The sequence below is a fragment of the Chiloscyllium punctatum genome, chromosome 29 (assembly GCF_047496795.1).
Source record: "Chiloscyllium punctatum isolate Juve2018m chromosome 29, sChiPun1.3, whole genome shotgun sequence".
NCBI lineage: Eukaryota > Metazoa > Chordata > Chondrichthyes > Orectolobiformes > Hemiscylliidae > Chiloscyllium > Chiloscyllium punctatum.
In genome coordinates this window covers 40,344,662-40,370,499 of record NC_092767.1, presented here as the reverse complement: position 1 = coordinate 40,370,499, position 25,838 = coordinate 40,344,662, and the positions used below count along the sequence as shown (strand labels likewise).

At 44.6% G+C, this 25,838-nt stretch overlaps 14 non-coding genes across 14 annotated transcripts; all 14 read left to right on the top strand.

The window, feature by feature from the left end:
• Positions 1 to 177: 177 nt before the first annotated feature.
• trnas-aga (transfer RNA serine (anticodon AGA)) lies at positions 178 to 259 on the top strand. The gene has a single exon. It is a non-coding gene; the product is annotated as a tRNA-Ser (tRNA).
• A 2,127-nt stretch (positions 260 to 2,386) lies between these two features.
• trnar-ucg (transfer RNA arginine (anticodon UCG)) lies at positions 2,387 to 2,459 on the top strand. The gene has a single exon. It is a non-coding gene; the product is annotated as a tRNA-Arg (tRNA).
• A 1,404-nt stretch (positions 2,460 to 3,863) lies between these two features.
• On the top strand, positions 3,864 to 3,945 carry trnas-aga (transfer RNA serine (anticodon AGA)). The gene has a single exon. It is a non-coding gene; the product is annotated as a tRNA-Ser (tRNA).
• A 2,125-nt stretch (positions 3,946 to 6,070) lies between these two features.
• On the top strand, positions 6,071 to 6,143 carry trnar-ucg (transfer RNA arginine (anticodon UCG)). Its single transcript has one exon. It is a non-coding gene; the product is annotated as a tRNA-Arg (tRNA).
• A 1,417-nt stretch (positions 6,144 to 7,560) lies between these two features.
• Positions 7,561 to 7,642, top strand: trnas-aga (transfer RNA serine (anticodon AGA)). Its single transcript has one exon. It is a non-coding gene; the product is annotated as a tRNA-Ser (tRNA).
• A 2,126-nt stretch (positions 7,643 to 9,768) lies between these two features.
• On the top strand, positions 9,769 to 9,841 carry trnar-ucg (transfer RNA arginine (anticodon UCG)). Its single transcript has one exon. It is a non-coding gene; the product is annotated as a tRNA-Arg (tRNA).
• A 1,404-nt stretch (positions 9,842 to 11,245) lies between these two features.
• trnas-aga (transfer RNA serine (anticodon AGA)) lies at positions 11,246 to 11,327 on the top strand. Its single transcript has one exon. It is a non-coding gene; the product is annotated as a tRNA-Ser (tRNA).
• Positions 11,328 to 13,452: 2,125 nt separating this feature from the next.
• Positions 13,453 to 13,525, top strand: trnar-ucg (transfer RNA arginine (anticodon UCG)). The gene has a single exon. It is a non-coding gene; the product is annotated as a tRNA-Arg (tRNA).
• Positions 13,526 to 14,942: 1,417 nt separating this feature from the next.
• On the top strand, positions 14,943 to 15,024 carry trnas-aga (transfer RNA serine (anticodon AGA)). The gene has a single exon. It is a non-coding gene; the product is annotated as a tRNA-Ser (tRNA).
• A 2,126-nt stretch (positions 15,025 to 17,150) lies between these two features.
• On the top strand, positions 17,151 to 17,223 carry trnar-ucg (transfer RNA arginine (anticodon UCG)). Its single transcript has one exon. It is a non-coding gene; the product is annotated as a tRNA-Arg (tRNA).
• A 1,404-nt stretch (positions 17,224 to 18,627) lies between these two features.
• Positions 18,628 to 18,710, top strand: trnas-aga (transfer RNA serine (anticodon AGA)). Its single transcript has one exon. It is a non-coding gene; the product is annotated as a tRNA-Ser (tRNA).
• A 2,127-nt stretch (positions 18,711 to 20,837) lies between these two features.
• trnar-ucg (transfer RNA arginine (anticodon UCG)) lies at positions 20,838 to 20,910 on the top strand. The gene has a single exon. It is a non-coding gene; the product is annotated as a tRNA-Arg (tRNA).
• Positions 20,911 to 22,314: 1,404 nt separating this feature from the next.
• Positions 22,315 to 22,396, top strand: trnas-aga (transfer RNA serine (anticodon AGA)). The gene has a single exon. It is a non-coding gene; the product is annotated as a tRNA-Ser (tRNA).
• Positions 22,397 to 24,521: 2,125 nt separating this feature from the next.
• On the top strand, positions 24,522 to 24,594 carry trnar-ucg (transfer RNA arginine (anticodon UCG)). The gene has a single exon. It is a non-coding gene; the product is annotated as a tRNA-Arg (tRNA).
• Positions 24,595 to 25,838: the final 1,244 nt, after the last annotated feature.

The window sequence follows — 25,838 nt, the reverse complement described above, 5'->3', positions numbered from 1 at the left end:
ATTTTGCTGCAAATATCTTGTCCTAACTTTGTGCTTTTCTTCTTTTACATTGGTGTCTCGCACCTTACAAATGACAGCAAAGGTATGAATGGAGATGGAAACATGTAACTCAAGTCAGCGGCAGCTTTCAATGAGATCACGGCTGATTTGGTCAATGCTCAGGGGGCGGTGCTGTCTGTAGTCATGGCCGAGTGGTTAAGGCGATGGATTAGAAATCCATTGGGGTTTCCCCACGTAGGTTCGAATCCTGCTGACTACGTTATGAACGCTTTCCTGCTGGAACTATTCAAAGTTCAGAAAGCCTGTTTTGCAAACCAGGCCTGTAATTTGATTAGACTTGAGAAACTCGAGTTCTTCATCAGAAATGCTCCACATTTAAAACATGATCTCTGTTTCTCTTTCCAGATACACTGCTCGACACATCGGGTTTCTGCAGTTGTTATTGAACGCCCTGAGCAGAAGTGCTGCTTTTCATTAGAGTCCTTTCATCCCTTGTCCTCTGTTCTCTGACTCTGGTCATTGGCAACACTTCCTCCTGCTCGTCAGAGTGCTCATTCCCCACCGCTCCCTCTCCCATCATTACAAACGACCGCAGGAAATTGCCACTTAACCATCTTTGTTCCAAAGTGAAACTCACCAGCCTAGGAACTCTCTCCAGCAAACGGGAATTCTCATCCCTGGACATTGTGCAAGCCAGAGGATTGTGAAGAGTTACTGTGAAAATATTGTCAGTTGGCAGTTGGAAAAATGATTAGGAAGCAAACCATATAATTTAGGCTCCAGCTTTGGAAATCTTGAGAAACCCTTTGGGAAATGGAATCATAGGAGATACAAGAAGTGTAAATTGTCAGTCCGAGTAGAGGAAGGGACATTGACTCTGATCTTCTCGGCACAGGAACTGATCTGAGACATTGAAAGAATTCTCGCTCCCGTACGCGAGGAATACAAACTTCATCTGGACTGTGGGATAATGAAAAACTCTGGAACACTCAAGACAGTATCCAAATATTGACTGAGATCACTACAGTACGAGTACTATAGATGGGTCAGTTTTTGTCCACTGTGTGCGGGAGGGCTTCCTGACACAGTATGTAGACATGCCTTCAAGGGAAGAAGCCACTTTCGATTTAGTACTGGGTAGTGAGCCTGGCCAGGTTTTAGATTTGGAAGTAGGTGAGCACTGTGGAGACAGCGATCACAATTCTCTCAGGTTTACTTTCGTGATGGAAAGGGATAGGTGTACTCCACGGAGCAAGAGTTTCAGCTGGTGGAAGGGAAATCACGATGCAATGAGGTAAGATTTAGGAATCGTAGAGTGGGGTAGGAAACTGTAGGGGGTGAGCACATTAAAAATGTGGAGGTTATTCAAGGAAAAGCTCCTGTGTGTCCTAGATAAGTATGTACCTGTCAGGGAGGGAGTAAGATATAGAACGCGTGAGCCGTGCTTTACTAAGCTAGTGGAAACCCTGGTCAAGAAGAACAAGAAGTCTTATGTTAGGAGAAAACGTGAAAACTCAGTTCGAGCGCTCGAGGGTTCCAACGATATCAGGAAAGACCTAAAAAGAGAGCTGAGAAGAACCAGGAGGAGACATGAGAAGTTGTTGGCAGATAGGATCAGGGTTAACCCTAAGGCTTTCCATAGGTATGTGAGCACTAAAAGAATGACGAGAGTTAAATTTGGGACAATCAAGGATAATAGTGGGAAGTCGTATGTGGAGTAAGTGGAGATAGAGGAAGCACTAAATAAATATTTTTCGACAGAGTTCGCTATAGATAATGAAAATGTTGGCGAGGAAGATAGAGAGATACTTGCGTCTAGACCAGAAGAGATTGAGGTTCACATGGAAGAGATATTAGAAATACTGCAGAGTGTGAAAATAGATAAGTCAGCTGGGCCGGACGGGATCTATCTGATGTTGTTCAGCAAATGCACGACAGGAAGGTACAAATCAAGCTGATGCTAACAACGGCTCGTTTTGAGCCGCTAATTTGCAGTGAAGTGGCGGCGCCAATAAAAGGTGTCACGCAGCTCGTCTAATTCCACATCCTGAGCTCGAAATGACCAGATGTCTCTCGCAGAGTTTCGGCAGGGTCTTGCTTAGACGACACCATGACAGGTTTTCACTGGAGTGGATCATGAATTCGCGTCGGGACTGCGAATAAAACGATGGAAACTTCCAGCAGAGAAGGAGGCGACCCCGAAGCAGGCAGCTGAGGACAAATGTTTCTCCTTTGCCAGTGAAAGTCACTGCTTCACAAATTGGAAACTTCGAAGTGAAGCAGTGTTGGTGATTTTCTTCGCTGCTTGTTCACCTTTTTAATTCTGATTCCGTGAAAGTCAATGGCATTACATATCGACATTCTGCCAGCGGTGTGCGTGTCTGTTGGGCCAGTGGCGTAATGGATAACGCGTCTGACTTCGGATCAGAAGATTGTAGGTTCGAGTCCTCTCTGGCTCGAGGGGAATGTCTGACTTTAACCGTGCCCCACGTTGACGCTCCCCTGTGATGTCCTGCCGGGACGTCGCTTCTGTGCTTTTGCATTTGTCCTATTATCCATTTCAAATTCCAGCTCACCACAACGGAGACCTCTGTCGCTTTGGGGGTATCTTTCTGTGTGTCTCCCTTTGTGGGTGAAAATGAGCATAAGTTCCTCAAAAGAGTTACAAGTCGCTGTGCAAAGGTCACACATCTGCCCCATTATTGTGCCATTTAAGAACACAGGATAAAGTCATTGACATTTGCACTGGGAACATTAGAACACACGAGACTTTGGGCCAAAGTTGGAAACTGCGACTGGAATGATTGGCTCTCTGATTAGCTGCGATGCACACAGGTGGAATGGCCTTTTCCCACTTTGTACATCTACGAAGACAAGTTGAAAATTTTCATAAAGTGTGTTTTATTTACACCAAATACGACAGTATCTATCGCCTTGTCTTGTTATTTACTTGTGAGGATTCCATACTCTCAGAACCGTGGCCCGGATCGTATTCCGGCTCATGTAATGCTGGTATTGTTCAGCTAACATGTCGGTGTACCAGTACTTCTGCCGATTTTCCGATGCTAGCAGGTCATTGGTTTTGTCCAAAACATTATGAATGTTAACATAATACGAATAGCTGCAGTTGCTGGAAATCTGAGCCAAAAACGAAAATTGATTGCGGAACGCAGAAAGACTGGCAACAGAAACATCGACTTTCCTGCTCCTCGGATGCTGCTGTGCTTTTCCAAAATTTTCTGATCTAAAATCAGGTTTCCAGCAACTGCAGTCCTCACTTTTGCCTCGTTCCTTCAGTGTCGCTGGTTCCCAATTCAAGAACTCCATCTCTAGCGGTTTCATGTCTGTACCTCCATGCTGTCGAGTTGAAGAGTGAAGAAAAGTAACTCACCCCCTCCATCTCTGGGGTAATTAGGGGCTGAAAGTGAATCGTATCACATTGAAGTGTATCTACAAGCGACTTAATCTCTGTCTTTTATTGGGAACCATCTCTTTCATTGTAACCATCAAGAAAGACCATTTCGTTCGCTAAAAAGAGAAATGAATATGTCACTAACCTTTGTTTGTTTCATGGCCAAGAATACTCAGATCAATAGCTCCCTTGCTTACCTCTGCTGGTCATGTTCGCAAAGCGGTCTAGCAAATTGCCAAGTGTGATTTTCCTTTCAATAAATAATGTTGAACCAATTTTGCTGCAAATATCTTGTCCTAACTTTGTGCTTTTCTTCTTTTACATTGGTGTCTCGCACCTTACAAATGACAGCAAAGGTATGAATGGAGATGGAAACATGTAACTCAAGTCAGCGGCAGCTTTCAATGAGATCACGGCTGATTTGGTCAATGCTCAGGGGGCGGTGCTGTCTGTAGTCATAGCCGAGTGGTTAAGGCGATGGATTAGAAATCCATTGGGGTTTCCCCACGTAGGTTCGAATCCTGCTGACTACGTTATGAACGCTTTCCTGCTGGAACTATTCAAAGTTCAGAAAGCCTGTTTTGCAAACCAGGCCTGTAATTTGATGAGACTTGAGAAACTCGAGTTCTTCATCAGAAATGCTCCACATTTAAAACATGATCTCTGTTTCTCTTTCCAGATACACTGCTCGACACATCGGGTTTCTGCAGTTTTATTGAACGCTCTTTCAGAAGTGCTGCTTTTCATTAGATTCCTTTCATCCCTTGTCCTCTGTTCTCTGACTCTGGTCATTGGCAACACTTCCTCCTGCTCGTCAGAGTGCTCATTCCCCACCGCTCCCTCTCCCATCATTACAAACGACCGCAGGAAATTGCCACTTAACCATCTTTGTTCCAAAGTGAAACTCACCAGCCTAGGAACTCTCTCCACCAAACGGGACTTCTCATCCCTGGACATTGTGCAAGCCAGAGGATTGTGAAGAGTTACTGTGAAAATATTGTCAGTTGGCAGTTGGAAAAATGATTAGGAAGCAAACCATATAATTTAGGCTCCAGCTTTGGAAATCTTGAGAAACCCTTTGGGAAATGGAATCATAGGAGATACAAGAAGTGTAAATTGTCAGTCCGAGTAGAGGAAGGGACATTGACTCTGATCTTCTCGGCACAGGAACTGATCTGAGACATTGAAAGAATTCTCGCTCCCGTACGCGAGGAATACAAACTTCATCTGGACTGTGGGATAATGAAAAACTCTGGAACACTCAAGACAGTATCCAAATATTGACTGAGATCACTACAGTACGAGTACTATAGATGGGTCAGTTTTTGTCCACTGTGTGCGGGAGGGCTTCCTGACACATTATGTAGACATGCCTTCAAGGGAAGAAGCCACTTTCGATTTAGTACTGGGTAGTGAGCCTGGCCAGGTTTTAGATTTGGAAGTAGGTGAGCACTGTGGAGACAGCGATCACAATTCTCTCAGGTTTACTTTCGTGATGGAAAGGGATAGGTGTACTCCACGGAGCAAGAGTTTCAGCTGGTGGAAGGGAAATCACGATGCAATGAGGTAAGATTTAGGAATCGTAGAGTGGGGTAGGAAACTGTAGGGGGTGAGCACATTAAAAATGTGGAGGTTATTCAAGGAAAAGCTCCTGTGTGTCCTAGATAAGCATGTACCTGTCAGGGAGGGAGTAAGATATAGAACGCGTGAGCCGTGCTTTACTAAGCTAGTGGAAACCCTGGTCAAGAAGAACAAGAAGTCTTATGTTAGGAGAAAACGTGAAAACTCAGTTCGAGCGCTCGAGGGTTCCAACGATATCAGGAAAGACCTAAAAAGAGAGCTGAGAAGAACCAGGAGGAGACATGAGAAGTTGTTGGCAGATAGGATCAGGGTTAACCCTAAGGCTTTCGATAGGTATGTGAGCACTAAAAGAATGACGAGAGTTAAATTTGGGACAATCAAGGATAATAGTGGGAAGTCGTATGTGGAGTAAGTGGAGATAGAGGAAGCACTAAATAAATATTTTTCGACAGAGTTCGCTATAGATAATCAAAATGTTGGCGAGGAAGATAGAGAGATACTTGCGTCTAGACCAGAAGAGATTGAGGTTCACATGGAAGAGATATTAGAAATACTGCAGAGTGTGAAAATAGATAAGTCAGCTGGGCCGGACGGGATCTATCTGATGTTGTTCAGCAAGTGCACGACAGGAAGGTACAAATCAAGCTGATGCTAACAACGGCTCGTTTTGAGCCGCTAATTTGCAGTGAAGTGGCGGCGCCAATAAAAGGTGTCACGCAGCTCGTCTAATTCCACATCCTGAGCTCGAAATGACCAGATGTCTCTCGCAGAGTTTCGGCAGGGTCTTGCTTAGACGACACCATGACAGGTTTTCACTGGAGTGGATCATGAATTTGCGTCGGGACTGCGAATAAAACGATGGAAACTTCCAGCAGAGAAGGAGGCGACCCCGAAGCAGGCAGCTGAGGACAAATGTTTCTCCTTTGCCAGTGAAAGTCACTGCTTCACAAATTGGAAACTTCGAAGTGAAGCAGTGTTGGTGATTTTCTTCGCTGCTTGTTCACCTTTTTAATTCTGATTCCGTGAAAGTCAATGGCATTACATATCGACATTCTGCCAGCGGTGTGCTTGCCTTTTGGGCCAGTGGCGTAATGGATAACGCGTCTGACTTCGGATCAGAAGATTGTAGGTTCGAGTCCTACCTGGCTCGAGGGGAATGTCTGACTTTAACCGTGCCCCACGTTGACGCTCCCCTGTGATGTCCTGCCGGGACGTCGCTTCTGTGCTTCCACATTTGAAACTTGCATTTGTCCTATTATCCATTTCAAATTCCAGCTCACCACGACGGAGACCTCTGTCGCTTTGGGGGTATCTTTCTGTGTGTCTCCCTTTGTGGGTGAAAATGAGCATAAGTTCCTCAAAAGAGTTACAAGTCGCTGTGCAAAGGTCACACATCTGCCCCATTATTGTGCCATTTAAGAACACAGGATAAAGTCATTGACATTTGCACTGGGAACATTAGAACACACGAGACTTTGGGCCAAAGTTGGAAACTGCGACTGGAATGATTGGCTCTCTGATTAGCCGCGATGCACACAGGTGGAATGGCCTTTTCCCACTTTGTACATCTACGAAGACAAGTTGAAAATGTTCATAAAGTGTGTTTTATTTACACCAAATACGACAGTATCTATCGCCTTGTCTTGTTATTTACTTGTGAGGATTCCATACTCTCAGAACCGTGGCCCGGATCGTATTCCGGCTCATGGAATGCTGGTATTGTTCAGCTAACATGTCGGTGTACCAGTACTTCTGCCGATTTTCCGATGCTAGCAGGTCATTGGTTTTGTCCAAAACATTATGAATGTTAACATAATACGAATAGCTGCAGTTGCTGGAAATCTGAGCCAAAAACGAAAATTGATTGCGGAACGCAGAAAGACTGGCAACAGAAACATCGACTTTCCTGCTCCTCGGATGCTGCTGTGCTTTTCCAAAATTTTCTGATCTAAAATCAGGTTTCCAGCAACTGCAGTCCTCACTTTTGCCTCGTTCCTTCAGTGTCGCTGGTTCCCAATTCAAGAACTCCATCTCTAGCGGTTTCATGTCTGTACCTCCATGCTGTCGAGTTGAAGAGTGAAGAAAAGTAACTCACCCCCTCCATCTCTGGGGTAATTAGGGGCTGAAAGTGAATCGTATCACATTGAAGTGTATCTACAAGCGACTTAATCTCTGTCTTTTATTGGGAACCATCTCTTTCATTGTAACCATCAGGAAAGACCATTTCGTTCGCTAAAAAGAGAAATGAATATGTCACTAACCTTTGTTTGTTTCATGGCCAAGAATACTCAGATCAATAGCTCCCTTGATTACCTCTGCTGGTCATGTTCGCAAAGCGGTCTAGCAAATTGCCAAGTGTGATTTTCCTTTCAATAAATAATGTTGAACCAATTTTGCTGCAAATATCTTGTCCTAACTTTGTGCTTTTCTTCTTTTACATTGGTGTCTCGCACCTTACAAATGACAGCAAAGGTATGAATGGAGATGGAAACATGTAACTCAAGTCAGCGGCAGCTTTCAATGAGATCACGGCTGATTTGGTCAATGCTCAGGGGGTGGCGCTGTCTGTAGTCATGGCCGAGTGGTTAAGGCGATGGATTAGAAATCCATTGGGTTTTCCCCACGTAGGTTCGAATCCTGCTGACTACGTTATGAACGCTTTCCTGCTGGAACTATTCAAAGTTCAGAAAGCCTGTTTTGCAAACCAGGCCTGTAATTTGATTAGACTTGAGAAACTCGAGTTCTTCATCAGAAATGCTCCACGTTTAAAACATGATCTCTGTTTCTCTTTCCAGATAAACTGCTCGACACATCGGGTTTCTGCTGTTGTTATTGAACGCTCTTTCAGAAGTGCTGCTTTTCATTAGATTCCTTTCATCCCTTGTCCTCTGTTCTCTGACTCTGGTCATTGGCAACACTTCCTCCTGCTCGTCAGTGTGCTCATTCCCCACCGCTCCCTCTCCCATCATTACAAACGACCGCAGGAAATTGCCACTTAACCATCTTTGTTCCAAAGTGAAACTCACCAGCCTAGGAACTCTCTCCACCAAACGGGACTTCTCATCCCTGGACATTGTGCAAGCCAGAGGATTGTGAAGAGTTACTGTGAAAATATTGTCAGTTGGCAGTTGGAAAAATGATTAGGAAGCAAACCATATAATTTAGGCTCCAGCTTTGGAAATCTTGAGAAACCCTTTGGGAAATGGAATCATAGGAGATACAAGAAGTGTAAATTGTCAGTCCGAGTAGAGGAAGGGACATTGACTCTGATCTTCTCGGCACAGGAACTGATCTGAGACATTGAAAGAATTCTCGCTCCCGTACGCGAGGAATACAAACTTCATCTGGACTGTGGGATAATGAAAAACTCTGGAACACTCAAGACAGTATCCAAATATTGACTGAGATCACTACAGTACGAGTACTATAGATGGGTCAGTTTTTGTCCACTGTGTGCGGGAGGGCTTCCTGACACAGTATGTAGACATGCCTTCAAGGGAAGAAGCCACTTTCGATTTAGTACTGGGTAGTGAGCCTGGCCAGGTTTTAGATTTGGAAGTAGGTGAGCACTGTGGAGACAGCGATCACAATTCTCTCAGGTTTACTTTCGTGATGGAAAGGGATAGGTGTACTCCACGGAGCAAGAGTTTCAGCTGGTGGAAGGGAAATCACGATGCAATGAGGTAAGATTTAGGAATCGTAGAGTGGGGTAGGAAACTGTAGGGGGTGAGCACATTAAAAATGTGGAGGTTATTCAAGGAAAAGCTCCTGTGTGTCCTAGATAAGTATGTACCTGTCAGGGAGGGAGTAAGATATAGAACGCGTGAGCCGTGCTTTACTAAGCTAGTGGAAACCCTGGTCAAGAAGAACAAGAAGTCTTATGTTAGGAGAAAACGTGAAAACTCAGTTCAAGCGCTCGAGGGTTCCAACGATATCAGGAAAGACCTAAAAAGAGAGCTGAGAAGAACCAGGAGGAGACATGAGAAGTTGTTGGCAGATAGGATCAGGGTTAACCCTAAGGCTTTCGATAGGTATGTGAGCACTAAAAGAATGACGAGAGTTAAATTTGGGACAATCAAGGATAATAGTGGGAAGTCGTATGTGGAGTAAGTGGAGATAGAGGAAGCACTAAATAAATATTTTTCGACAGAGTTCGCTATAGATAATGAAAATGTTGGCGAGGAAGATAGAGAGATACTTGCGTCTAGACCAGAAGAGATTGAGGTTCACATGGAAGAGATATTAGAAATACTGCAGAGTGTGAAAATAGATAAGTCAGCTGGGCCGGACGGGATCTATCTGATGTTGTTCAGCAAATGCACGACAGGAAGGTACAAATCAAGCTGATGCTAACAACGGCTCGTTTTGAGCCGCTAATTTGCAGTGAAGTGGCGGCGCCAATAAAAGGTGTCACGCAGCTCGTCTAATTCCACATCCTGAGCTCGAAATGACCAGATGTCTCTCGCAGAGTTTCGGCAGGGTCTTGCTTAGACGACACCATGACAGGTTTTCACTGGAGTGGATCATGAATTCGCGTCGGGACTGCGAATAAAACGATGGAAACTTCCAGCAGAGAAGGAGGCGACCCCGAAGCAGGCAGCTGAGGACAAATGTTTCTCCTTTGCCAGTGAAAGTCACTGCTTCACAAATTGGAAACTTCGAAGTGAAGCAGTGTTGGTGATTTTCTTCGCTGCTTGTTCACCTTTTTAATTCTGATTCCGTGAAAGTCAATGGCATTACATATCGACATTCTGCCAGCGGTGTGCGTGTCTGTTGGGCCAGTGGCGTAATGGATAACGCGTCTGACTTCGGATCAGAAGATTGTAGGTTCGAGTCCTCCCTGGCTCGAGGGGAATGTCTGACTTTAACCGTGCCCCACGTTGACGCTCCCCTGTGATGTCCTGCCGGGACGTCGCTTCTGTGCTTTTGCATTTGTCCTATTATCCATTTCAAATTCCAGCTCACCACAACGGAGACCTCTGTCGCTTTGGGGGTATCTTTCTGTGTGTCTCCCTTTGTGGGTGAAAATGAGCATAAGTTCCTCAAAAGAGTTACAAGTCGCTGTGCAAAGGTCACACATCTGCCCCATTATTGTGCCATTTAAGAACACAGGATAAAGTCATTGACATTTGCACTGGGAACATTAGAACACACGAGACTTTGGGCCAAAGTTGGAAACTGCGACTGGAATGATTGGCTCTCTGATTAGCCGCGATGCACACAGGTGGAATGGCCTTTTCCCACTTTGTACATCTACGAAGACAAGTTGAAAATTTTCATAAAGTGTGTTTTATTTACACCAAATACGACAGTATCTATCGCCTTGTCTTGTTATTTACTTGTGAGGATTCCATACTCTCAGAACCGTGGCCCGGATCGTATTCCGGCTCATGTAATGCTGGTATTGTTCAGCTAACATGTCGGTGTACCAGTACTTCTGCCGATTTTCCGATGCTAGCAGGTCATTGGTTTTGTCCAAAACATTATGAATGTTAACATAATACGAATAGCTGCAGTTGCTGGAAATCTGAGCCAAAAACGAAAATTGATTGCGGAACGCAGAAAGACTGGCAACAGAAACATCGACTTTCCTGCTCCTCGGATGCTGCTGTGCTTTTCCAAAATTTTCTGATCTAAAATCAGGTTTCCAGCAACTGCAGTCCTCACTTTTGCCTCGTTCCTTCAGTGTCGCTGGTTCCCAATTCAAGAACTCCATCTCTAGCGGTTTCATGTCTGTACCTCCATGCTGTCGAGTTGAAGAGTGAAGAAAAGTAACTCACCCCCTCCATCTCTGGGGTAATTAGGGGCTGAAAGTGAATCGTATCACATTGAAGTGTATCTACAAGCGACTTAATCTCTGTCTTTTATTGGGAACCATCTCTTTCATTGTAACCATCAAGAAAGACCATTTCGTTCGCTAAAAAGAGAAATGAATATGTCACTAACCTTTGTTTGTTTCATGGCCAAGAATACTCAGATCAATAGCTCCCTTGCTTACCTCTGCTGGTCATGTTCGCAAAGCGGTCTAGCAAATTGCCAAGTGTGATTTTCCTTTCAATAAATAATGTTGAACCAATTTTGCTGCAAATATCTTGTCCTAACTTTGTGCTTTTCTTCTTTTACATTGGTGTCTCGCACCTTACAAATGACAGCAAAGGTATGAATGGAGATGGAAACATGTAACTCAAGTCAGCGGCAGCTTTCAATGAGATCACGGCTGATTTGGTCAATGCTCAGGGGGCGGTGCTGTCTGTAGTCATAGCCGAGTGGTTAAGGCGATGGATTAGAAATCCATTGGGGTTTCCCCACGTAGGTTCGAATCCTGCTGACTACGTTATGAACGCTTTCCTGCTGGAACTATTCAAAGTTCAGAAAGCCTGTTTTGCAAACCAGGCCTGTAATTTGATGAGACTTGAGAAACTCGAGTTCTTCATCAGAAATGCTCCACATTTAAAACATGATCTCTGTTTCTCTTTCCAGATACACTGCTCGACACATCGGGTTTCTGCAGTTTTATTGAACGCTCTTTCAGAAGTGCTGCTTTTCATTAGATTCCTTTCATCCCTTGTCCTCTGTTCTCTGACTCTGGTCATTGGCAACACTTCCTCCTGCTCGTCAGAGTGCTCATTCCCCACCGCTCCCTCTCCCATCATTACAACCGACCGCAGGAAATTGCCACTTAACCATCTTTGTTCCAAAGTGAAACTCACCAGCCTAGGAACTCTCTCCACCAAACGGGACTTCTCATCCCTGGACATTGTGCAAGCCAGAGGATTGTGAAGAGTTACTGTGAAAATATTGTCAGTTGGCAGTTGGAAAAATGATTAGGAAGCAAACCATATAATTTAGGCTCCAGCTTTGGAAATCTTGAGAAACCCTTTGGGAAATGGAATCATAGGAGATACAAGAAGTGTAAATTGTCAGTCCGAGTAGAGGAAGGGACATTGACTCTGATCTTCTCGGCACAGGAACTGATCTGAGACATTGAAAGAATTCTCGCTCCCGTACGCGAGGAATACAAACTTCATCTGGACTGTGGGATAATGAAAAACTCTGGAACACTCAAGACAGTATCCAAATATTGACTGAGATCACTACAGTACGAGTACTATAGATGGGTCAGTTTTTGTCCACTGTGTGCGGGAGGGCTTCCTGACACATTATGTAGACATGCCTTCAAGGGAAGAAGCCACTTTCGATTTAGTACTGGGTAGTGAGCCTGGCCAGGTTTTAGATTTGGAAGTAGGTGAGCACTGTGGAGACAGCGATCACAATTCTCTCAGGTTTACTTTCGTGATGGAAAGGGATAGGTGTACTCCACGGAGCAAGAGTTTCAGCTGGTGGAAGGGAAATCACGATGCAATGAGGTAAGATTTAGGAATCGTAGAGTGGGGTAGGAAACTGTAGGGGGTGAGCACATTAAAAATGTGGAGGTTATTCAAGGAAAAGCTCCTGTGTGTCCTAGATAAGCATGTACCTGTCAGGGAGGGAGTAAGATATAGAACGCGTGAGCCGTACTTTACTAAGCTAGTGGAAACCCTGGTCAAGAAGAACAAGAAGTCTTATGTTAGGAGAAAACGTGAAAACTCAGTTCGAGCGCTCGAGGGTTCCAACGATATCAGGAAAGACCTAAAAAGAGAGCTGAGAAGAACAAGGAGGAGACATGAGAAGTTGTTGGCAGATAGGATCAGGGTTAACCCTAAGGCTTTCGATAGGTATGTGAGCACTAAAAGAATGACGAGAGTTAAATTTGGGACAATCAAGGATAATAGTGGGAAGTCGTATGTGGAGTAAGTGGAGATAGAGGAAGCACTAAATAAATATTTTTCGACAGAGTTCGCTATAGATAATCAAAATGTTGGCGAGGAAGATAGAGAGATACTTGCGTCTAGATCAGAAGAGATTGAGGTTCACATGGAAGAGATATTAGAAATACTGCAGAGTGTGAAAATAGATAAGTCAGCTGGGCCGGACGGGATCTATCTGATGTTGTTCAGCAAGTGCACGACAGGAAGGTACAAATCAAGCTGATGCTAACAACGGCTCGTTTTGAGCCGCTAATTTGCAGTGAAGTGGCGGCGCCAATAAAAGGTGTCACGCAGCTCGTCTAATTCCACATCCTGAGCTCGAAATGACCAGATGTCTCTCGCAGAGTTTCGGCAGGGTCTTGCTTAGACGACACCATGACAGGTTTTCACTGGAGTGGATCATGAATTTGCGTCGGGACTGCGAATAAAACGATGGAAACTTCCAGCAGAGAAGGAGGCGACCCCGAAGCAGGCAGCTGAGGACAAATGTTTCTCCTTTGCCAGTGAAAGTCACTGCTTCACAAATTGGAAACTTCGAAGTGAAGCAGTGTTGGTGATTTTCTTCGCTGCTTGTTCACCTTTTTAATTCTGATTCCGTGAAAGTCAATGGCATTACATATCGACATTCTGCCAGCGGTGTGCTTGTCTTTTGGGCCAGTGGCGTAATGGATAACGCGTCTGACTTCGGATCAGAAGATTGTAGGTTCGAGTCCTACCTGGCTCGAGGGGAATGTCTGACTTTAACCGTGCCCCACGTTGACGCTCCCCTGTGATGTCCTGCCGGGACGTCGCTTCTGTGCTTCCACATTTGAAACTTGCATTTGTCCTATTATCCATTTCAATTTCCAGCTCACCACGACGGAGACCTCTGTCGCTTTGGGGGTATCTTTCTGTGTGTCTCCCTTTGTGGGTGAAAATGAGCATAAGTTCCTCAAAAGAGTTACAAGTCGCTGTGCAAAGGTCACACATCTGCCCCATTATTGTGCCATTTAAGAACACAGGATAAAGTCATTGACATTTGCACTGGGAACATTAGAACACACGAGACTTTGGGCCAAAGTTGGAAACTGCGACTGGAATGATTGGCTCTCTGATTAGCCGCGATGCACACAGGTGGAATGGCCTTTTCCCACTTTGTACATCTACGAAGACAAGTTGAAAATGTTCATAAAGTGTGTTTTATTTACACCAAATACGACAGTATCTATCGCCTTGTCTTGTTATTTACTTGTGAGGATTCCATACTCTCAGAACCGTGGCCCGGATCGTATTCCGGCTCATGGAATGCTGGTATTGTTCAGCTAACATGTCGGTGTACCAGTACTTCTGCCGATTTTCCGATGCTAGCAGGTCATTGGTTTTGTCCAAAACATTATGAATGTTAACATAATACGAATAGCTGCAGTTGCTGGAAATCTGAGCCAAAAACGAAAATTGATTGCGGAACGCAGAAAGACTGGCAACAGAAACATCGACTTTCCTGCTCCTCGGATGCTGCTGTGCTTTTCCAAAATTTTCTGATCTAAAATCAGGTTTCCAGCAACTGCAGTCCTCACTTTTGCCTCGTTCCTTCAGTGTCGCTGGTTCCCAATTCAAGAACTCCATCTCTAGCGGTTTCATGTCTGTACCTCCATGCTGTCGAGTTGAAGAGTGAAGAAAAGTAACTCACCCCCTCCATCTCTGGGGTAATTAGGGGCTGAAAGTGAATCGTATCACATTGAAGTGTATCTACAAGCGACTTAATCTCTGTCTTTTATTGGGAACCATCTCTTTCATTGTAACCATCAGGAAAGACCATTTCGTTCGCTAAAAAGAGAAATGAATATGTCACTAACCTTTGTTTGTTTCATGGCCAAGAATACTCAGATCAATAGCTCCCTTGATTACCTCTGCTGGTCATGTTCGCAAAGCGGTCTAGCAAATTGCCAAGTGTGATTTTCCTTTCAATAAATAATGTTGAACCAATTTTGCTGCAAATATCTTGTCCTAACTTTGTGCTTTTCTTCTTTTACATTGGTGTCTCGCACCTTACAAATGACAGCAAAGGTATGAATGGAGATGGAAACATGTAACTCAAGTCAGCGGCAGCTTTCAATGAGATCACGGCTGATTTGGTCAATGCTCAGGGGGTGGCGCTGTCTGTAGTCATGGCCGAGTGGTTAAGGCGATGGATTAGAAATCCATTGGGTTTTCCCCACGTAGGTTCGAATCCTGCTGACTACGTTATGAACGCTTTCCTGCTGGAACTATTCAAAGTTCAGAAAGCCTGTTTTGCAAACCAGGCCTGTAATTTGATTAGACTTGAGAAACTCGAGTTCTTCATCAGAAATGCTCCACGTTTAAAACATGATCTCTGTTTCTCTTTCCAGATAAACTGCTCGACACATCGGGTTTCTGCTGTTGTTATTGAACGCTCTTTCAGAAGTGCTGCTTTTCATTAGATTCCTTTCATCCCTTGTCCTCTGTTCTCTGACTCTGGTCATTGGCAACACTTCCTCCTGCTCGTCAGTGTGCTCATTCCCCACCGCTCCCTCTCCCATCATTACAAACGACCGCAGGAAATTGCCACTTAACCATCTTTGTTCCAAAGTGAAACTCACCAGCCTAGGAACTCTCTCCACCAAACGGGACTTCTCATCCCTGGACATTGTGCAAGCCAGAGGATTGTGAAGAGTTACTGTGAAAATATTGTCAGTTGGCAGTTGGAAAAATGATTAGGAAGCAAACCATATAATTTAGGCTCCAGCTTTGGAAATCTTGAGAAACCCTTTGGGAAATGGAATCATAGGAGATACAAGAAGTGTAAATTGTCAGTCCGAGTAGAGGAAGGGACATTGACTCTGATCTTCTCGGCACAGGAACTGATCTGAGACATTGAAAGAATTCTCGCTCCCGTACGCGAGGAATACAAACTTCATCTGGACTGTGGGATAATGAAAAACTCTGGAACACTCAAGACAGTATCCAAATATTGACTGAGATCACTACAGTACGAGTACTATAGATGGGTCAGTTTTTGTCCACTGTGTGCGGGAGGGCTTCCTGACACAGTATGTAGACATGCCTTCAAGGGAAGAAGCCACTTTCGATTTAGTACTGGGTAGTGAGCCTGGCCAGGTTTTAGATTTGGAAGTAGGTGAGCACTGTGGAGACAGCGATCACAATTCTCTCAGGTTTACTTTCGTGATGGAAAGGGATAGGTGTACTCCACGGAGCAAGAGTTTCAGCTGGTGGAAGGGAAATCACGATGCAATGAGGTAAGATTTAGGAATCGTAGAGTGGGGTAGGAAACTGTAGGGGGTGAGCACATTAAAAATGTGGAGGTTATTCAAGGAAAAGCTCCTGTGTGTCCTAGATAAGTATGTACCTGTCAGGGAGGGAGTAAGATATAGAACGCGTGAGCCGTGCTTTACTAAGCTAGTGGAAACCCTGGTCAAGAAGAACAAGAAGTCTTATGTTAGGAGAAAACGTGAAAACTCAGTTCGAGCGCTCGAGGGTTCCAACGATATCAGGAAAGACCTAAAAAGAGAGCTGAGAAGAACCAGGAGGAGACATGAGAAGTTGTTGGCAGATAGGATCAGGGTTAACCCTAAGGCTTTCCATAGGTATGTGAGCACTAAAAGAATGACGAGAGTTAAATTTGGGACAATCAAGGATAATAGTGGGAAGTCGTATGTGGAGTAAGTGGAGATAGAGGAAGCACTAAATAAATATTTTTCGACAGAGTTCGCTATAGATAATCAAAATGTTGGCGAGGAAGATAGAGAGATACTTGCGTCTAGACCAGAAGAGATTGAGGTTCACATGGAAGAGATATTAGAAATACTGCAGAGTGTGAAAATAGATAAGTCAGCTGGGCCGGACGGGATCTATCTGATGTTGTTCAGCAAATGCACGACAGGAAGGTACAAATCAAGCTGATGCTAACAACGGCTCGTTTTGAGCCGCTAATTTGCAGTGAAGTGGCGGCGCCAATAAAAGGTGTCACGCAGCTCGTCTAATTCCACATCCTGAGCTCGAAATGACCAGATGTCTCTCGCAGAGTTTCGGCAGGGTCTTGCTTAGACGACACCATGACAGGTTTTCACTGGAGTGGATCATGAATTCGCGTCGGGACTGCGAATAAAACGATGGAAACTTCCAGCAGAGAAGGAGGCGACCCCGAAGCAGGCAGCTGAGGACAAATGTTTCTCCTTTGCCAGTGAAAGTCACTGCTTCACAAATTGGAAACTTCGAAGTGAAGCAGTGTTGGTGATTTTCTTCGCTGCTTGTTCACCTTTTTAATTCTGATTCCGTGAAAGTCAATGGCATTACATATCGACATTCTGCCAGCGGTGAGCGTGTCTGTTGGGCCAGTGGCGTAATGGATAACGCGTCTGACTTCGGATCAGAAGATTGTAGGTTCGAGTCCTACCTGGCTCGAGGGGAATGTCTGACTTTAACCGTGCCCCACGTTGACGCTCCCCTGTGATGTCCTGCCGGGACGTCGCTTCTGTGCTTCCACGTTTGTCCTATTATCCATTTCAAATTCCAGCTCACCACGACGGAGACCTCTGTCGCTTTGGGGGTATCTTTCTGTGTGTCTCCCTTTGTGGGTGAAAATGAGCATAAGTTCCTCAAAAGAGTTACAAGTCGCTGTGCAAAGGTCACACATCTGCCCCATTATTGTGCCATTTAAGAACACAGGATAAAGTCATTGACATTTGCACTGGGAACATTAGAACACACGAGACTTTGGGCCAAAGTTGGAAACTGCGACTGGAATGATTGGCTCTCTGATTAGCCGCGATGCACACAGGTGGAATGGCCTTTTCCCACTTTGTACATCTACGAAGACAAGTTGAAAATGTTCATAAAGTGTGTTTTATTTACACCAAATACGACAGTATCTATCGCCTTGTCTTGTTATTTACTTGTGAGGATTCCATACTCTCAGAACCGTGGCCCGGATCGTATTCCGGCTCATGGAATGCTGGTATTGTTCAGCTAACATGTCGGTGTACCAGTACTTCTGCCGATTTTCCGATGCTAGCAGGTCATTGGTTTTGTCCAAAACATTATGAATGTTAACATAATACGAATAGCTGCAGTTGCTGGAAATCTGAGCCAAAAACGAAAATTGATTGCGGAACGCAGAAAGACTGGCAACAGAAACATCGACTTTCCTGCTCCTCGGATGCTGCTGTGCCTTTCCAAAATTTTCTGATCTAAAATCAGGTTTCCAGCAACTGCAGTCCTCACTTTTGCCTCGTTCCTTCAGTGTCGCTGGTTCCCAATTCAAGAACTCCATCTCTAGCGGTTTCATGTCTGTACCTCCATGCTGTCGAGTTGAAGAGTGAAGAAAAGTAACTCACCCCCTCCATCTCTGGGGTAATTAGGGGCTGAAAGTGAATCGTATCACATTGAAGTGTATCTACAAGCGACTTAATCTCTGTCTTTTATTGGGAACCATCTCTTTCATTTTAACCATCAGGAAAGACCATTTCGTTCGCTAAAAAGAGAAATGAATATGTCACTAACCTTTGTTTGTTTCATGGCCAAGAATACTCAGATCAATAGCTCCCTTGATTACCTCTGCTGGTCATGTTCGCAAAGCGGTCTAGCAAATTGCCAAGTGTGATTTTCCTTTCAATAAATAATGTTGAACCAATTTTGCTGCAAATATCTTGTCCTAACTTTGTGCTTTTCTTCTTTTACATTGGTGTCTCGCACCTTACAAATGACAGCAAAGGTATGAATGGAGATGGAAACATGTAACTCAAGTCAGCGGCAGCTTTCAATGAGATCACGGCTGATTTGGTCAATGCTCAGGGGGCGGTGCTGTCTGTAGTCATGGCCGAGTGGTTAAGGCGATGGATTAGAAATCCATTGGGAGTTTCCCCACGTAGGTTCGAATCCTGCTGACTACGTTATGAACGCTTTCCTGCTGGAACTATTCAAAGTTCAGAAAGCCTGTTTTGCAAACCAGGCCTGTAATTTGATTAGACTTGAGAAACTCGAGTTCTTCATCAGAAATGCTCCACATTTAAAACATGATCTCTGTTTCTCTTTCCAGATACACTGCTCGACACATCGGGTTTCTGCAGTTGTTATTGAACGCCCTGAGCAGAAGTGCTGCTTTTCATTAGAGTCCTTTCATCCCTTGTCCTCTGTTCTCTGACTCTGGTCATTGGCAACACTTCCTCCTGCTCGTCAGAGTGCTCATTCCCCACCGCTCCCTCTCCCATCATTACAAACGACCGCAGGAAATTGCCACTTAACCATCTTTGTTCCAAAGTGAAACTCACCAGCCTAGGAACTCTCTCCAGCAAACGGGAATTCTCATCCCTGGACATTGTGCAAGCCAGAGGATTGTGAAGAGTTACTGTGAAAATATTGTCAGTTGGCAGTTGGAAAAATGATTAGGAAGCAAACCATATAATTTAGGCTCCAGCTTTGGAAATCTTGAGAAACCCTTTGGGAAATGGAATCATAGGAGATACAAGAAGTGTAAATTGTCAGTCCGAGTAGAGGAAGGGACATTGACTCTGATCTTCTCGGCACAGGAACTGATCTGAGACATTGAAAGAATTCTCGCTCCCGTACGCGAGGAATACAAACTTCATCTGGACTGTGGGATAATGAAAAACTCTGGAACACTCAAGACAGTATCCAAATATTGACTGAGATCACTACAGTACGAGTACTATAGATGGGTCAGTTTTTGTCCACTGTGTGCGGGAGGGCTTCCTGACACAGTATGTAGACATGCCTTCAAGGGAAGAAGCCACTTTCGATTTAGTACTGGGTAGTGAGCCTGGCCAGGTTTTAGATTTGGAAGTAGGTGAGCACTGTGGAGACAGCGATCACAATTCTCTCAGGTTTACTTTCGTGATGGAAAGGGATAGGTGTACTCCACGGAGCAAGAGTTTCAGCTGGTGGAAGGGAAATCACGATGCAATGAGGTAAGATTTAGGAATCGTAGAGTGGGGTAGGAAACTGTAGGGGGTGAGCACATTAAAAATGTGGAGGTTATTCAAGGAAAAGCTCCTGTGTGTCCTAGATAAGTATGTACCTGTCAGGGAGGGAGTAAGATATAGAACGCGTGAGCCGTGCTTTACTAAGCTAGTGGAAACCCTGGTCAAGAAGAACAAGAAGTCTTATGTTAGGAGAAAACGTGAAAACTCAGTTCGAGCGCTCGAGGGTTCCAACGATATCAGGAAAGACCTAAAAAGAGAGCTGAGAAGAACCAGGAGGAGACATGAGAAGTTGTTGGCAGATAGGATCAGGGTTAACCCTAAGGCTTTCGATAGGTATGTGAGCACTAAAAGAATGACGAGAGTTAAATTTGGGACAATCAAGGATAATAGTGGGAAGTCGTATGTGGAGTAAGTGGAGATAGAGGAAGCACTAAATAAATATTTTTCGACAGAGTTCGCTATAGATAATGAAAATGTTGGCGAGGAAGATAGAGAGATACTTGCGTCTAGACCAGAAGAGATTGAGGTTCACATGGAAGAGATATTAGAAATACTGCAGAGTGTGAAAATAGATAAGTCAGCTGGGCCGGACGGGATCTATCTGATGTTGTTCAGCAAATGCACGACAGGAAGGTACAAATCAAGCTGATGCTAACAACGGCTCGTTTTGAGCCGCTAATTTGCAGTGAAGTGGCGGCGCCAATAAAAGGTGTCACGCAGCTCGTCTAATTCCACATCCTGAGCTCGAAATGACCAGATGTCTCTCGCAGAGTTTCGGCAGGGTCTTGCTTAGACGACACCATGACAGGTTTTCACTGGAGTGGATCATGAATTCGCGTCGGGACTGCGAATAAAACGATGGAAACTTCCAGCAGAGAAGGAGGCGACCCCGAAGCAGGCAGCTGAGGACAAATGTTTCTCCTTTGCCAGTGAAAGTCACTGCTTCACAAATTGGAAACTTCGAAGTGAAGCAGTGTTGGTGATTTTCTTCGCTGCTTGTTCACCTTTTTAATTCTGATTCCGTGAAAGTCAATGGCATTACATATCGACATTCTGCCAGCGGTGTGCGTGTCTGTTGGGCCAGTGGCGTAATGGATAACGCGTCTGACTTCGGATCAGAAGATTGTAGGTTCGAGTCCTCCCTGGCTCGAGGGGAATGTCTGACTTTAACCGTGCCCCACGTTGACGCTCCCCTGTGATGTCCTGCCGGGACGTCGCTTCTGTGCTTTTGCATTTGTCCTATTATCCATTTCAAATTCCAGCTCACCACAACGGAGACCTCTGTCGCTTTGGGGGTATCTTTCTGTGTGTCTCCCTTTGTGGGTGAAAATGAGCATAAGTTCCTCAAAAGAGTTACAAGTCGCTGTGCAAAGGTCACACATCTGCCCCATTATTGTGCCATTTAAGAACACAGGATAAAGTCATTGACATTTGCACTGGGAACATTAGAACACACGAGACTTTGGGCCAAAGTTGGAAACTGCGACTGGAATGATTGGCTCTCTGATTAGCCGCGATGCACACAGGTGGAATGGCCTTTTCCCACTTTGTACATCTACGAAGACAAGTTGAAAATTTTCATAAAGTGTGTTTTATTTACACCAAATACGACAGTATCTATCGCCTTGTCTTGTTATTTACTTGTGAGGATTCCATACTCTCAGAACCGTGGCCCGGATCGTATTCCGGCTCATGTAATGCTGGTATTGTTCAGCTAACATGTCGGTGTACCAGTACTTCTGCCGATTTTCCGATGCTAGCAGGTCATTGGTTTTGTCCAAAACATTATGAATGTTAACATAATACGAATAGCTGCAGTTGCTGGAAATCTGAGCCAAAAACGAAAATTGATTGCGGAACGCAGAAAGACTGGCAACAGAAACATCGACTTTCCTGCTCCTCGGATGCTGCTGTGCTTTTCCAAAATTTTCTGATCTAAAATCAGGTTTCCAGCAACTGCAGTCCTCACTTTTGCCTCGTTCCTTCAGTGTCGCTGGTTCCCAATTCAAGAACTCCATCTCTAGCGGTTTCATGTCTGTACCTCCATGCTGTCGAGTTGAAGAGTGAAGAAAAGTAACTCACCCCCTCCATCTCTGGGGTAATTAGGGGCTGAAAGTGAATCGTATCACATTGAAGTGTATCTACAAGCGACTTAATCTCTGTCTTTTATTGGGAACCATCTCTTTCATTGTAACCATCAAGAAAGACCATTTCGTTCGCTAAAAAGAGAAATGAATATGTCACTAACCTTTGTTTGTTTCATGGCCAAGAATACTCAGATCAATAGCTCCCTTGCTTACCTCTGCTGGTCATGTTCGCAAAGCGGTCTAGCAAATTGCCAAGTGTGATTTTCCTTTCAATAAATAATGTTGAACCAATTTTGCTGCAAATATCTTGTCCTAACTTTGTGCTTTTCTTCTTTTACATTGGTGTCTCGCACCTTACAAATGACAGCAAAGGTATGAATGGAGATGGAAACATGTAACTCAAGTCAGCGGCAGCTTTCAATGAGATCACGGCTGATTTGGTCAATGCTCAGGGGGCGGTGCTGTCTGTAGTCATAGCCGAGTGGTTAAGGCGATGGATTAGAAATCCATTGGGGTTTCCCCACGTAGGTTCGAATCCTGCTGACTACGTTATGAACGCTTTCCTGCTGGAACTATTCAAAGTTCAGAAAGCCTGTTTTGCAAACCAGGCCTGTAATTTGATGAGACTTGAGAAACTCGAGTTCTTCATCAGAAATGCTCCACATTTAAAACATGATCTCTGTTTCTCTTTCCAGATACACTGCTCGACACATCGGGTTTCTGCAGTTTTATTGAACGCTCTTTCAGAAGTGCTGCTTTTCATTAGATTCCTTTCATCCCTTGTCCTCTGTTCTCTGACTCTGGTCATTGGCAACACTTCCTCCTGCTCGTCAGAGTGCTCATTCCCCACCGCTCCCTCTCCCATCATTACAAACGACCGCAGGAAATTGCCACTTAACCATCTTTGTTCCAAAGTGAAACTCACCAGCCTAGGAACTCTCTCCACCAAACGGGACTTCTCATCCCTGGACATTGTGCAAGCCAGAGGATTGTGAAGAGTTACTGTGAAAATATTGTCAGTTGGCAGTTGGAAAAATGATTAGGAAGCAAACCATATAATTTAGGCTCCAGCTTTGGAAATCTTGAGAAACCCTTTGGGAAATGGAATCATAGGAGATACAAGAAGTGTAAATTGTCAGTCCGAGTAGAGGAAGGGACATTGACTCTGATCTTCTCGGCACAGGAACTGATCTGAGACATTGAAAGAATTCTCGCTCCCGTACGCGAGGAATACAAACTTCATCTGGACTGTGGGATAATGAAAAACTCTGGAACACTCAAGACAGTATCCAAATATTGACTGAGATCACTACAGTACGAGTACTATAGATGGGTCAGTTTTTGTCCACTGTGTGCGGGAGGGCTTCCTGACACATTATGTAGACATGCCTTCAAGGGAAGAAGCCACTTTCGATTTAGTACTGGGTAGTGAGCCTGGCCAGGTTTTAGATTTGGAAGTAGGTGAGCACTGTGGAGACAGCGATCACAATTCTCTCAGGTTTACTTTCGTGATGGAAAGGGATAGGTGTACTCCACGGAGCAAGAGTTTCAGCTGGTGGAAGGGAAATCACGATGCAATGAGGTAAGATTTAGGAATCGTAGAGTGGGGTAGGAAACTGTAGGGGGTGAGCACATTAAAAATGTGGAGGTTATTCAAGGAAAAGCTCCTGTGTGTCCTAGATAAGCATGTACCTGTCAGGGAGGGAGTAAGATATAGAACGCGTGAGCCGTGCTTTACTAAGCTAGTGGAAACCCTGGTCAAGAAGAACAAGAAGTCTTATGTTAGGAGAAAACGTGAAAACTCAGTTCGAGCGCTCGAGGGTTCCAACGATATCAGGAAAGACCTAAAAAGAGAGCTGAGAAGAACCAGGAGGAGACATGAGAAGTTGTTGGCAGATAGGATCAGGGTTAACCCTAAGGCTTTCGATAGGTATGTGAGCACTAAAAGAATGACGAGAGTTAAATTTGGGACAATCAAGGATAATAGTGGGAAGTCGTATGTGGAGTAAGTGGAGATAGAGGAAGCACTAAATAAATATTTTTCGACAGAGTTCGCTATAGATAATGAAAATGTTGGCGAGGAAGATAGAGAGATACTTGCGTCTAGACCAGAAGAGATTGAGGTTCACATGGAAGAGATATTAGAAATACTGCAGAGTGTGAAAATAGATAAGTCAGCTGGGCCGGACGGGATCTATCTGATGTTGTTCAGCAAGTGCACGACAGGAAGGTACAAATCAAGCTGATGCTAACAACGGCTCGTTTTGAGCCGCTAATTTGCAGTGAAGTGGCGGCGCCAATAAAAGGTGTCACGCAGCTCGTCTAATTCCACATCCTGAGCTCGAAATGACCAGATGTCTCTCGCAGAGTTTCGGCAGGGTCTTGCTTAGACGACACCATGACAGGTTTTCACTGGAGTGGATCATGAATTTGCGTCGGGACTGCGAATAAAACGATGGAAACTTCCAGCAGAGAAGGAGGCGACCCCGAAGCAGGCAGCTGAGGACAAATGTTTCTCCTTTGCCAGTGAAAGTCACTGCTTCACAAATTGGAAACTTCGAAGTGAAGCAGTGTTGGTGATTTTCTTCGCTGCTTGTTCACCTTTTTAATTCTGATTCCGTGAAAGTCAATGGCATTACATATCGACATTCTGCCAGCGGTGTGCTTGTCTTTTGGGCCAGTGGCGTAATGGATAACGCGTCTGACTTCGGATCAGAAGATTGTAGGTTCGAGTCCTACCTGGCTCGAGGGGAATGTCTGACTTTAACCGTGCCCCACGTTGACGCTCCCCTGTGATGTCCTGCCGGGACGTCGCTTCTGTGCTTCCACATTTGAAACTTGCATTTGTCCTATTATCCATTTCAAATTCCAGCTCACCACGACGGAGACCTCTGTCGCTTTGGGGGTATCTTTCTGTGTGTCTCCCTTTGTGGGTGAAAATGAGCATAAGTTCCTCAAAAGAGTTACAAGTCGCTGTGCAAAGGTCACACATCTGCCCCATTATTGTGCCATTTAAGAACACAGGATAAAGTCATTGACATTTGCACTGGGAACATTAGAACACACGAGACTTTGGGCCAAAGTTGGAAACTGCGACTGGAATGATTGGCTCTCTGATTAGCCGCGATGCACACAGGTGGAATGGCCTTTTCCCACTTTGTACATCTACGAAGACAAGTTGAAAATGTTCATAAAGTGTGTTTTATTTACACCAAATACGACAGTATCTATCGCCTTGTCTTGTTATTTACTTGTGAGGATTCCATACTCTCAGAACCGTGGCCCGGATCGTATTCCGGCTCATGGAATGCTGGTATTGTTCAGCTAACATGTCGGTGTACCAGTACTTCTGCCGATTTTCCGATGCTAGCAGGTCATTGGTTTTGTCCAAAACATTATGAATGTTAACATAATACGAATAGCTGCAGTTGCTGGAAATCTGAGCCAAAAACGAAAATTGATTGCGGAACGCAGAAAGACTGGCAACAGAAACATCGACTTTCCTGCTCCTCGGATGCTGCTGTGCTTTTCCAAAATTTTCTGATCTAAAATCAGGTTTCCAGCAACTGCAGTCCTCACTTTTGCCTCGTTCCTTCAGTGTCGCTGGTTCCCAATTCAAGAACTCCATCTCTAGCGGTTTCATGTCTGTACCTCCATGCTGTCGAGTTGAAGAGTGAAGAAAAGTAACTCACCCCCTCCATCTCTGGGGTAATTAGGGGCTGAAAGTGAATCGTATCACATTGAAGTGTATCTACAAGCGACTTAATCTCTGTCTTTTATTGGGAACCATCTCTTTCATTGTAACCATCAGGAAAGACCATTTCGTTCGCTAAAAAGAGAAATGAATATGTCACTAACCTTTGTTTGTTTCATGGCCAAGAATACTCAGATCAATAGCTCCCTTGATTACCTCTGCTGGTCATGTTCGCAAAGCGGTCTAGCAAATTGCCAAGTGTGATTTTCCTTTCAATAAATAATGTTGAACCAATTT